This window comes from Phyllostomus discolor, chromosome 15 (assembly GCF_004126475.2).
Source record: "Phyllostomus discolor isolate MPI-MPIP mPhyDis1 chromosome 15, mPhyDis1.pri.v3, whole genome shotgun sequence".
NCBI classification, from domain to species: Eukaryota; Metazoa; Chordata; class Mammalia; order Chiroptera; family Phyllostomidae; genus Phyllostomus; species Phyllostomus discolor.
The window spans coordinates 17,614,580-17,626,257 of NC_040917.2; positions in this window are offsets into that span (position 1 = coordinate 17,614,580).

Sequence of the window (11,678 nt, forward strand, 5' to 3'; positions counted from 1 at the left end):
GACTTGAACGTGGCCCCGGACTGTTCTGGCTCCCGCCCCAAGACGGCTGCCTTTGTCTTCACTGTGGCTGCAGCGTAAAGGGATCCCCGAGTGGGAAAGTCCGGTGCCCCAGAAACACCCGAATGTGGGGGTTTTCCTATGTCTCCACCCTCTTCTCCCTCCTATCAGCATCGTGAAGAGTTTTATCTCCCCAGATCTAGGGGGTTCATGATGCCAATGCCCAGAAGGCAAAACCCGTTCTGCTATTTTACGGTGTATAAAAGGTTACAAGCTGGAGGGCAGGTGGGGTGGGGGGGGGGCGGTGTAGCAGAGAAGCTGGTCTCAGAATAGCGGCCCCTCCCAGTGGTAGAGTTCAAAATCAACCTTGTTTCTGCATAAAGGCACCAATGTTTTTTCTCTCCACACAGCATACCGTTTACCTAGGTGGTCCACTTCCACTGGAGACCTCCCAAACGGGTAGATCACTCATCCCTTCAAGCTCCGTGATATCATTGTGCAATTCCGCTGTTTCTTGCACCCAAACAGCTGCACGCGGTGTCTGCCGCGCTATTGCAATAGGCAGATTTGGCAAGAGCTGGCTGCCGTCACGGAGTGCCGTCCTCTGGTGTTCCTCACCCCATACCCACATCTCTTCCAATCCCCAACCCCCCAGGTCCAGCTGTTGCCTTCAAACGTGGACCGTGGCCTTGGTCGGGCTCTGCCCCGTGGACCGATCATGACGTAATGACTCCTGCCCTGGGACCACGGCCCTGGCCAAGCCTGACCCTTCTCTGTGGATTCGCCCTGAGTCATTTATACACAGGGTGGCTGAGTCCCCTGTCTGAGTAAGTGGAGGGGTAGTTCATCAAGACATTTGACACCTTCCTTTGAAGGGTGAAGACAGGACATGGGGGTGCCTCTGATTAACATCTGAAGGTGGCCCAGCCCCCCCTGCAAAGGCCCCTGTATGGAGCCCCTCTTGGCCAGTGCAGCCGGCTCTCACGGAGCGGCCTCTACCATCCCCACTCATTCAGCAGCACTTCCGTCCGCTTGGGTGCAGGCATCCCGTGCACCCTGGGTTCCCTTGTGTCAGGGCCGAGGGCTGCTGCTCCCCCGAGAGTGTCTGGCCCCCACACAAGGCCTGATCCGGGCCTGTCATCCCTCCCCGTGACAGGTGGAGCAGGTGTGTGGGTTCTTCCTCCCCAGTATGGCGGCGACCAGAAAGCCCGGGGGCCCACCATCGAATTTCCACGCTTTAGAGCTAAATCCGTGCGTGCATGATCTCCCCGTGAAACTGGAGGAGGGAGCTGTGTCTCTCAGCCTTTTACACCAAATTGATTTGTGTCCCCTGGAGGAGTGGTGAGCTCATCCCTGGTCCCATTCAACTTCAAAAGGCCAACTGTCTCATTAAACTAATTGCCCGACTTTAGGGAACTTGCTTAAATTACCAACTAATGGATGGCCGTTTCTGTCCAAACAAGACATGTTAAAGCGTTCCCACTAAAAAGAAATCGCTTTCTACCATGACAGATAGAAGTCCCCTTTAGAGGATTACTGCAATAGTTATGGTAGATATGCATCTAAGCCCTGAGACATTTTTAAAAGAAAGATACGAGCGGCACATTTGGATAAATTCCAAGCTGTGCAGTCCTTTCCCGGTGATGGCATTTTGAAAATATTGTCCTTCCACCAAGGATACTTACAAAGACAATCAAATGCCTGTACTACAGAACATGTGTCCTTTTGTGGGGGGGGGGGGGCAGCGGGAAATCCTTTAATACTGAACCTGCCAGCAGCCAGCCCCTGTTAGCGGCACTAAACCTAATTAAATGAACACTGATAAATCTCTCGTCAATAGGGACTCCCCATTGTGCTTCCTCCACTAGTTTTAGTCACAGCGAACAAGGCAGGGAGTTTGAAACACTGGTCAGACTCATTTTATTGGTTTGGGCTTGGGGTGTGGGGATGGTGTGTTATAGGGGAGATTCTTTTCATGTTTTGCTTTTTTTCCCCTTCAAGAAACAGCTGGTTTTGTCTTTAGTTTCAAATGTCTATTTAAAAAATCCGGGCCATCATTAGAGGGCAGGAATGCGTCCATGGGATCTTCCCCAAACACCTGATGTCCATCCCAGGGGGGTTGCCAGGAAGGGCGAGGGCGGGGAGGAGGAGGCAGAGGCCTGAGCCGAGGGCTGCAGGGCTGCGGGTATGGCTGGCAGGTGGCCCTCAGCAGAAGAGGGGAAGGGGCACCTGCTGGGAAGTGGCAAAGGGAAAGGGAAGCTGTGCGCGGCGTGGGCTGGTGACTGCGGTGCAGACGGCTGGACCCGCAGCCCCCTGGGCTCCCGTCCCTTGCTGGCCCAAGCTCGGTTTTATATTTCTACGTGGAGAGGGCAGCCGTGCGATGCGAGGTATCACTGTTTCCATGCAAGTCTGCAGGGCAGCAGGGGGCCCTTGAAGACAAGAGCCGCAGCATAGTTCCCTGGGCCCGGGAGCTTCTGATACAGAGAGGGGACTGGTGCTGGTTTCAGAGTGTGGCTCCTGAATGCCCGGGGTCCTGTTACCGCTTCTCCTGTTCTAGGCGCACCGAACAGCCCTTTCTGCCTTTGGCTAGGGCATGGGGATCACAAAGAGAAATCCAAAACGTGCACCGAAACTCGGCCGCACGCCTTTCAGACTGTCCCCGCCTACCTGGAGGGGCTCAGAGCCAAGCCTCCCTGAAAACACTGGAGAGTGTGTGCACGTGTGTGTGTGTGTGTGTGTGTGTGTGTGCGCACGCATGCACGCTGAGTGACAAACTCCAGCATTAGGCCCTCCTCTGGGGGACACCGCCAGGGACCAGGACTGCAGTCCTGCCCACGGTCAGCAGCGGTCTGGCCTGCCTGGGCACCTGCACACTCGCTGGGCACCTTCCAGATTGTTCTCTGCTCTGCCCTGCCCTGCCCTGCTCTGTACCCAGGAGGCTGATGTCCCTAGATTTCCTCTCCTCCCTTGGCTGGTGGGACATGCCGGCAGGAGATCAGGGCAAGGGGTGGAGGGAGGAGAAAGAGGAGGCCAGGCTAGTTCTTCCTCCTGCTCCCTCCCCACAGGGACTGGGGCCACCACAGCGACAGTCACAGCTGGGAGCCTTCTCTTCCCCAGCTCCAGGCTCCAGCAGCACGGTTTTCCACGTGGGAAACAGAATAATGGCCTCCAAAGATAACCAGTTTCTAATCCCTGGAACCTGGGAGTGATACCGTATCTGGCCACAGGGACGTTGCAGATCTGATTAAGTGGTGGACCCTGAGATGGACGATTATCCTGGATTATGTGGGTGGGCACTAAGTACTACCACAGGTTGCTTATAGGAGGGGAATTGGACCCAGAAGAAGAAGGTACGTGACCAAAAAGCAGAGATTGTGGTGACTTGGGTGCAAGCCAAGGAATGCCAGCAGTAACCAGCAGCTAAAAGCGTCCAGCAAGGGGTTTTTCCTCCTTGGAGCCTCCAGAAGGAACCAGCCCTGAAGACACCTTGACTTTGGCCCAAAAAAGCTCATTTTGGACTCTTGGCCTCCAGAGCTGTAAGCGAATACAGTGCTGCTGTTTAAGTCACTGTGTGTGTGGCGATTTGCGTCAGTTGCCCTGAGAACCGAACACGGTTCCCAGCCCCTCAGACCTGGGGTGGTAATTATCTCCCAACTGTTGCCGAGTGTGTCTTCTGTTTTCTGTCAGGCTCCCGTCTGTATTTCCCAAAAAGAACTTAATAGAGCCCTGGGGTCTGTGGCTCAGTGGATTGAGTGCCAGGCTGTAAACCAAAGAGTCACTGGTTCGATTCCCAGTCAGGGCACATGCCTGAGTTGCAGGCCAGGTTACCAGTGTGGGGCATGCAAGAGGCAACCTCACATTGCTGCTTCTCTCCCTTTCTTTCTCTCTCCCTTCCCCTCTCTAAAAATAAATAAAATATTTTTTTTAAAAAAAGAACTTACTAGAATGTATCAAGAAAATATATGGTACAAGAAGATTTTGTTTAATGAGAAAAAGAATAGAAGGACAAAAAAATACGAAGCCTAGACCATTACCCCAAACCCAGGCCAGACGGCCCCAGACACTCCTCAGGAATTAGCCTGCTGAGCTCGCCAGCAGCCGATGCAGAGAAAAAGCATCACCAATTTTAGTTTACTCCTTCTTAACCTAGCCCGATGTCAGGAGTCCCCTGGATGCTTTCTTAAACATCCAAATGCCCAGCTAACACACTTCGTCCAAGGCCTACCAAACTAGAACCCAGCAGAGAAGTAAGAATCCAGAGTTTAACAAGTATCTGAGATGACCGAGACACGTCGCAGCATCTACGAGGTAAGGACACCGCCTAGGAGATGCTGACAAGGGGAACAGTGTTAAAGATGTGGGGATAGCCATCATCTCCAGATTAGGACAGTGTCTCCAGTTGCATATGGCCCTTCCAGCCACGGTCAAGCTCTGTCTTCTGTGCCCAGAAAGCACACAGCTATCTGACAAAAGAAGAGATTCTTAATCGTGAAAAACAAGGTTACAACTGAACTGTGCCCTGGATGAAGACACACACTCGAGTGGATTCCTCTGTTGCCTCTTGAGTTTTCATGCTCTGATCCCCTTTCCAAATGAAGCCCCAGCGTCCTTCTGGGGATGCCCGTGCTCGGAAATGCAGACAGCCCAGGCACGTGCAGTAGCGTGTTCCAGTGTCCTGACCAGAATGACCGGAGCAGGGAGGGGTACGTGAACTAAGCAATCCCCCCATCGGGCCTTTTGGGGGAGTTCTAGGTAACCAGCAGTTTCCTATTCTAGATGGGATGGTATGTACAGATGTGGGGGAGGCTTTGACAGCAGCGAAGAGGCCAGGATGAGCACGAAGGGGATAGAAGATGTGCAAAGGCAGGAAACCCCCAGGAAACACAGCCAGAGCCCTGGGCAAGTCACGTGTACAAGTCTCTCCTCCCCTGCACGTTTGCGGCCCTGCCTGCCAAGCGATAAACTCCCTCAGTGGGCGTGCCCTGTTGAGTGGTCTTCTCCTTGCCTCTGGAAACACCCTGCGCAATATACCTCGAGTATTTATCGAATATTCTCCATTGAAAACTCACATTAACCTAGCTGGCATAGCTCAGTGGATTGAGTGTGGGCTGCGAACCAAAGTGTCACAGGTTCGATTCCCAGTCAGGGCACATGCCTGGGTTGCAGGCCATGACCCCCAACAACCGCACATTGATGTTTCTCTCTCTCTCTCTCTATCTCCCTCCCTTCCCTCTCTAAAAATAAATAAATACAATCTTTAAAAAAAAGAAAACTCACAATAACATTCTTAATTTTTTCAATAAAAACATTATAGCCCTGGCTGGTGTTGCTCAGTGGATTGAGCACGGGCCATCGAACCAAGGGGTCACCGGTTAGATTCCCAGTCGGGGCACATGCCTGGGTTGTGGGTTGTGGGCCATGAGGTGACCACACATTGATGTTTCTCTCCCTCTCTTTCTCCTTCCCTTCCCCTCTCTCTAAAAATAAATAAATAAGATATTTTTTAAAAATAAAAACATTACAGAAAACCTTGGAGAGCGTGAACGCTACCAAAAGAAAGCATGCATTTCTTTTTGGTGACTGCCATTATTTTAGGAAGATGTTTTTCTCCCCTTCTGCCCACTGTACCAAAGGGATCGGTAAATATTCTGGGTTTTGCCCACCTCATGATTGCCAACTATCCTCAGACCTTTAGATGCGACCAGAGATTAACTTTGAGCGGATTGTTCTTTACCTGCTATATTGTAACATCAACCTTTTGGGCACTTCCTGGAAAATATCACTTTAAGAATTAATTCAGTGACCTAACGCGCCAGCCAATAGGAACTCCCTACACCCAAACCCAGGATGAGCCATCATCTGGGGACACCACGCCATCCTGCACCCCAGGATATATTCAGAGAACAGCCGGGAGGCCCAGCTGGTAGGGTTCAGGGGGTTAGAGACATAGAAATGGTGTATCCACTGGCACCGATGACAACTTTGGGACTCTGGCTGTCCTCTCCCGGCCCTTGTAGCTCTTTTGAACAACTGGCTAATTGATTACTTGACTGGAATGATGAACACCTAGTCAAAAGTATTAACTGAAATTCTAAAGCCTGGAGACCAATTCACATCAACCTAAAAATACCCCTAATGCGGGAACAGGGGTTGTTTAATGGACTTGGAATTTCAGTTTGGCAAGATGAGAAAGTTCTGGAGGTGGGCGTGTTAACACCACTGAACTGGATACTTAAAATGCTTAAGATGGAAAATTTTGTGTTATGTGTATTTTACAACACTATATAAAACACGGCGTATGTTTATCCATATACGTATGTATATGCATGGAGGGAAATTTAACTGTATTGTCACCCAGTGAGGTCTGCACTGTGTACCTGTGAGAACCATGGTCTCTAGCCCACATGCGGCAAATGTTTGCAGTCCATCACTTACTGCTTCTTAGGTGGTTTCACTTCTTTTCTCATTTAAAATATTCACAACAACCCATAAAAAAAGGTATTGTTTCCATTACTACTTATGATTCCTATTTACTTATATTACTTATTTACTTATCCCTATTTACTCCTACTTTCCTATTTATTCCTATTCTTATTTACTTATATTCCTATTTACTTATATTACTTACTTGCTTATATTACTATTATTATGATTCCTATTTATGGGCAAGGAACCTGAACCATGGAGAAATTTTGAAACTAACCCCAAGTCATGTGGGCTGAACTGAGGTTTTTCCCGATTTCGCCCCAGAGTTTATGGTCTCTGTGACCAGCTGCCTCTCCTTAGTTTATTGTTAGGAGCTATTACCCCGTTTTACAGAAGCAGGAATGGATGCTCAGAGTTGAGAAAACAGTCCAACTTAAGGACATGGCAAGTGCAGAGTCCAACAGCACTTCCCATGAAAGTGGAAATGTTTTTTATCTGCACTGTCATCCTATGTGACAGCCACTGGCCACTTGCAGCTGTCGAACAATGGGAATGTGGCCCGTGGTATTTATTTTTAATTAATGTAAATGTGAATAACCACAGAGCACAGGTACAGACAGAAAACCGAAACATATTTTTAAAATGCATGTTTCTTGTGTTGAACTATAAACCAAAGCATTAATCAAACACTAGAATCTGCACACTCCATTCTTCCATAGGCCAGCAGAGCCGTGGCGTCACCATGCGTAATGTGGCGTTTGGGAAACACCATTGAACACTTGTGGAAAAGTCAATAGCAGTTTATTGTGAAAATAGCTTTGACCTTTGAGATCCTCTGTAAGGGTCTAGGAGGCCCGTGAGGGTCTCAGGACCCCACGTTGAGTGTTAAGGGTCTGACAAGAAGCACTGAGCTCCTCGGTGTCCTAGTGCCCCCGGAGGAACAATTCTTCATTCACCCTGCTCTGGGCCTCCTTCCTTCCATCTGGGGGGACTTTGTCCCACCCCACCCCGCCCTGTAGCTCGGTTTCTCTTACTTCCTTGCGCTGGGGCAGGGGAGAGGCCAAGAGCCCAGCCAAGGTCAAGGCAGACGACCTAAGGAGAGGACCAGAGACGGTGGCACAGCTTGCAGCAACAGAATTTTCCATCCGAGGTGCCAAGTCTCCAAGGCAGCAGGGATCAAATCAAGAAGTAGAAGAAATGTGCAAAGTGAAATTCAAGATGCTGGAAGAAATGGAAAGGCCTCTTCTCCCAGGGGCCGGAGCTGCCCCTGGCGCCTCCCGGGTCGCCCCTCCTCCCTGCAGGCTGGACAGAGGCAGCGGCCACCAGAGGCAGAATGCTGAGGGCTTCGGAAGGTCTTCTGGGGCAACTCAATCAAAGAAATGATTTTCCCACAGACCAAGCCAAAAATATCTTAATGGCTTTTTCCTGATTGACGAACACATCTATTAATTTATGGCCCAGCCCCAACCCCCTTCAGAAACGTGAGAAATGCTTCAAAATGCCACTTATCTCCATGGCTTCCATCTCCCCTCTCCTGTTTCTTGTGCCTCTCTTCACCCTCCATTCTTTCGTGATTCACCCTGCTCCTTCTTCATTGCTGTCCTCCCCCTGTTTTCAAATAAACCCCCACGGCTGTCTCTGCCTTGTCCCCCCCCCCCACCTTCCCCCAGGACGCACCTCATGAGAAGTTCTCAAGCTCTTGAGGTGTGACTTCCCGCCTCCCCAGGAACAGTAAAGACATGAGAATAATTAGATGCCCCAGTGCAAGCACTGTGCCCCCTGCCCAAGACACCTTGCCGGACATCTGGGAGCGGGGAGCATGCGTCCTAACCAAGCGTGGGGGCCGGGAGAGCTTCTAGGAGCGGAGACTCAGCCCCAACAGCCAGTCTAAAGAAAGCGGAGGGTGAGAAGCCCGGTGTCTGAGAGACTCACAGTTGCCACTACGTTGGGAGCGATTGCTCCATGGCTGGTACTTACAGACATGGCCGCCCTGCTTGCCTGACCCCATGGTCGCTGCTCCCTGCACCCAGCAAGTGCCCTGCTTCTTAGGAGAGAGTCTCAATAGGTAAACCACCTAGGCTTTGTGCAGGAATTCAGCCCGCTCTCACCCATCCTCACCCGCAGGACTCTTAACGCCCGAAATCAGTACTCATTTCACCAGTACTACAGATGATTGCGATAATGTAGGCCTGGAGGGAGAGATGTAACCTATTCCAGCCCCCATTTGCTAACTGCAAGTGTCCTTCGGCAAGTGAAACTTTCTTGGCCACAGTTTACTCATCTGTAAAATGGGGGCAGTGCAAGGAATTGCCTCACGGGAATTTGGCGAGTGAGTCGACATGTATGAAGTGTTTAGAAGAGTGCCGGGCACACAGCCACACTGCAACATTCCGCGTGCACCTTGAGAAGTAGGGCCCGGTACTGTTCGTGAAACTGTCTTAGGCTCAACCGTCCTTACAGGTGCGGTCACACCCCAGGACAGCAGCCCCGGTGACGGCAGGAGGTGAGGGATCTGCCCTGGCCCTGCTCTGGCCGCCCTCAGCGGACCTCTCTGGTTTTGCACGGCATCGGGTTACCTGCTCCCCACCGATGCCTGAACCGTCTTGCTCCTCCTCTGGCTCCCAAGGCCCAAGCAATTCTCCTGTCTAGCCTGGCTTTTTGATGGGTCCTTTTACCTGCCCCAGGCCCACGCTGCAAACGCTACAAACGGATTGAAGTCTGGGCCCCGAGGTCTTGGGCAGGATGCGGGAGAAGCGACGCAGAGGGGACACCCAGCTGGGGATCTGCCTGCACTTCCCGCCACGCAGCCGAACCCTGGTCCTGGAATCGCACCCGGCGCCCGAGGCGCGCGATTCCAAACCAACCGTCAGTATACACATGCGGGTTTCCTAGTCTCGCCCCGGCTTGCCGAACTTTCGTTTTCAGCCGTGCCCTCCCAGGGAGTTTCTGGCCTTAGCGCAGAAAAAGGAGAGACCATACATGGGCGCCGTACATGGCCGCGCGCCTGCCGCCCCGCCATGCAGCCCGGGGCGTGGGGGGGCCCCAGTCGTTCTCGTGCGCAGGACTCTGGAACCAGAAAGTGTATACAGACCATAAATTTCCAGCCTGCCCCGCCACGCGCGGTGCTCGGAGGCCAAGGTCCGCCCGCCAGCTCACACCCGGCTCCGTGCTCCGGCCCCAGTACCTGCAGCCGGCAGCAAAGGGCTGCTGGTGCCCGCAGCAGCAGCAGCCGGCCCCCGGCGCATCGCGGTCCCTGCTGCCGGGCACCAGAGCAGCGTTAGGACCCCGGTCACGGGCTGCAGGAAACTCCCTCCGCCGCTGCTCGGAAGGCTGCTGTGCGGGGAGGGACCGGCCTGGGAGAGAGGCCAGGCCTGGGGGACGGCAGGGGAGCGCGGAAAAGAGAGAGGGGCGCGGAGGGGCAAGGTCTGTGGCTCCTGGACCACGCGGATCTCCCCTCTTCACGTCCCAGCGCGGAGGGGGACAGTAAGTGCTCGGGGCAACCTTTCGCTAAAGACATTTTTTTTTGTAGCAGGCCCTCTCTCCTGCGCTTGTCATCCTCGTGGTAGACCCTACAGGGCGTACTGGAGGTGTGCGCTTTCCCTGGACGCACAGTAGGACGATTCTTAAGATTTGTCTGTGGTCGCCTCTACTGGCAAAGTAAGGTGAATATTTGAAACAATGCTCCGAATAATTCTCAAAAAAAATAAAGAGAGAGAGCGCGCAAAGCTTTTTTCTGAACTTTAAATTTCTTTTGTCTTTGAAGAGACAGTCACAGAAGCCCACCAGATGAGGAACTGCAGCAAGAACTTTCCGGGGTTTCTGAGTCAGGGGCTCGGCCACACCCCTGCCAGACACGGACCTGGATGAAACTATCCAACCTCGGCTGCTCCAAGTGGGTGTCTGCAAGAGTGGAAGAACAGTCCCTTCCCGGTCAGCGTTGTCGTCTGGGCTAAAGGACACACAAGACTTTCCGTTCTTGCTTTAAGGTGGGAAAGCATTTTCACCTGCACACAGCCACCTTGGGTGATTTTAAACAGCGATCCAGACCGTCTCCAGCCAGAGAAAAATTAGCGGTGTCTCGGAGAAAAATTAGCCTGTCTGGGCGGTAGCAGTGTTGATGGTTCAGTGCCAACTCCCACCGTCGAGCTCCCCTGTTTGGCAGGTTAGCCCCCACTGCCTGCGCCTGTGACATCAGGTGGGCCCCCTCACCGATGAGGAGGGGGCACCGACCTGCCCCCCAGAGTGCCAGCACACTGACGGGAAGAAAACGGGAAGGCTCCGTGGGAGAGCTGGGGAAGGCTCTGGAGGCGGGTCGCGTCCCCTGAGGACCATTCTCCTGCGACAGGAAAACCAAAGCAAAGCAAAGCGGGGGAAAGGTGGGACAGGAACGTTCCCATTGCCACAGCTTTTGATTTGGAGACTGCGTTTCCGGGTGCCTTTGCATCGCTGCAGCCCACGATGCTGGCGGGCCCCGACTCAGAATCTGCCCTGAAGCTTGGGGTGTGCCTGGGTGGATGGATGACCCTGGGCTCAGGTGACCCGAGTGTCACAAGCACATCAGCCTTGGTTCTTAGCAATGCCTGGGGCCAGGGGTGCCTTTGTGGGTCTTTTTTTCTTTTTTTTAATTATGCGGGCAATTCGGTTTTTATAATGAAAATAAATCACTGCCTTTCTTTACACGTTGGTTCCTGGACGGGTCTGGAGTCCACCACCCCTGGAGCAACCTGGCTTTGGGCTACTCCTTCCAAGTCACACACCCTGCCCCCTCCTCATCCCTGACCCAAGTCGGCTGGTCCAGCTCCTCCTAAAATCCTGAGGAAACATGAAAAGCGGGAAAAAGTAGAGATGCCCAAAGCGAGTCGTTAGTTTGATATCTGTCCTGTTTGTTCAACCACAAAACTGCACTCTCAGTTCGGGACAGAAGTCCAGATGGGGGCCTGGCCCCAGCCGAGAGCGGGGACACAGGGATCTGGCTTAGTTGGCTGCGGAGGACCCGCGGCAGCCGTATGGAGACGATCTCTCGGCACTGCCCGCCCGCGCAGGACCATCCGCGCAAGGTCAAGGCCTGAGTGCCAGCAAAGACCTTTTGGACTGGGGACTCAGCCGACAGTTGGGGATTCAAGAATACAGAGCACCCAAACCTTGCAAACACCAGGTGAACAACGGGGCGGAGCCAGCGACCGCCGGTGGCTGAGGGTTCCAGCCAGAGGGGCCAGAGTCTGGGGCCGGGAGAGACAGCCTCGCTGAACCTCCTT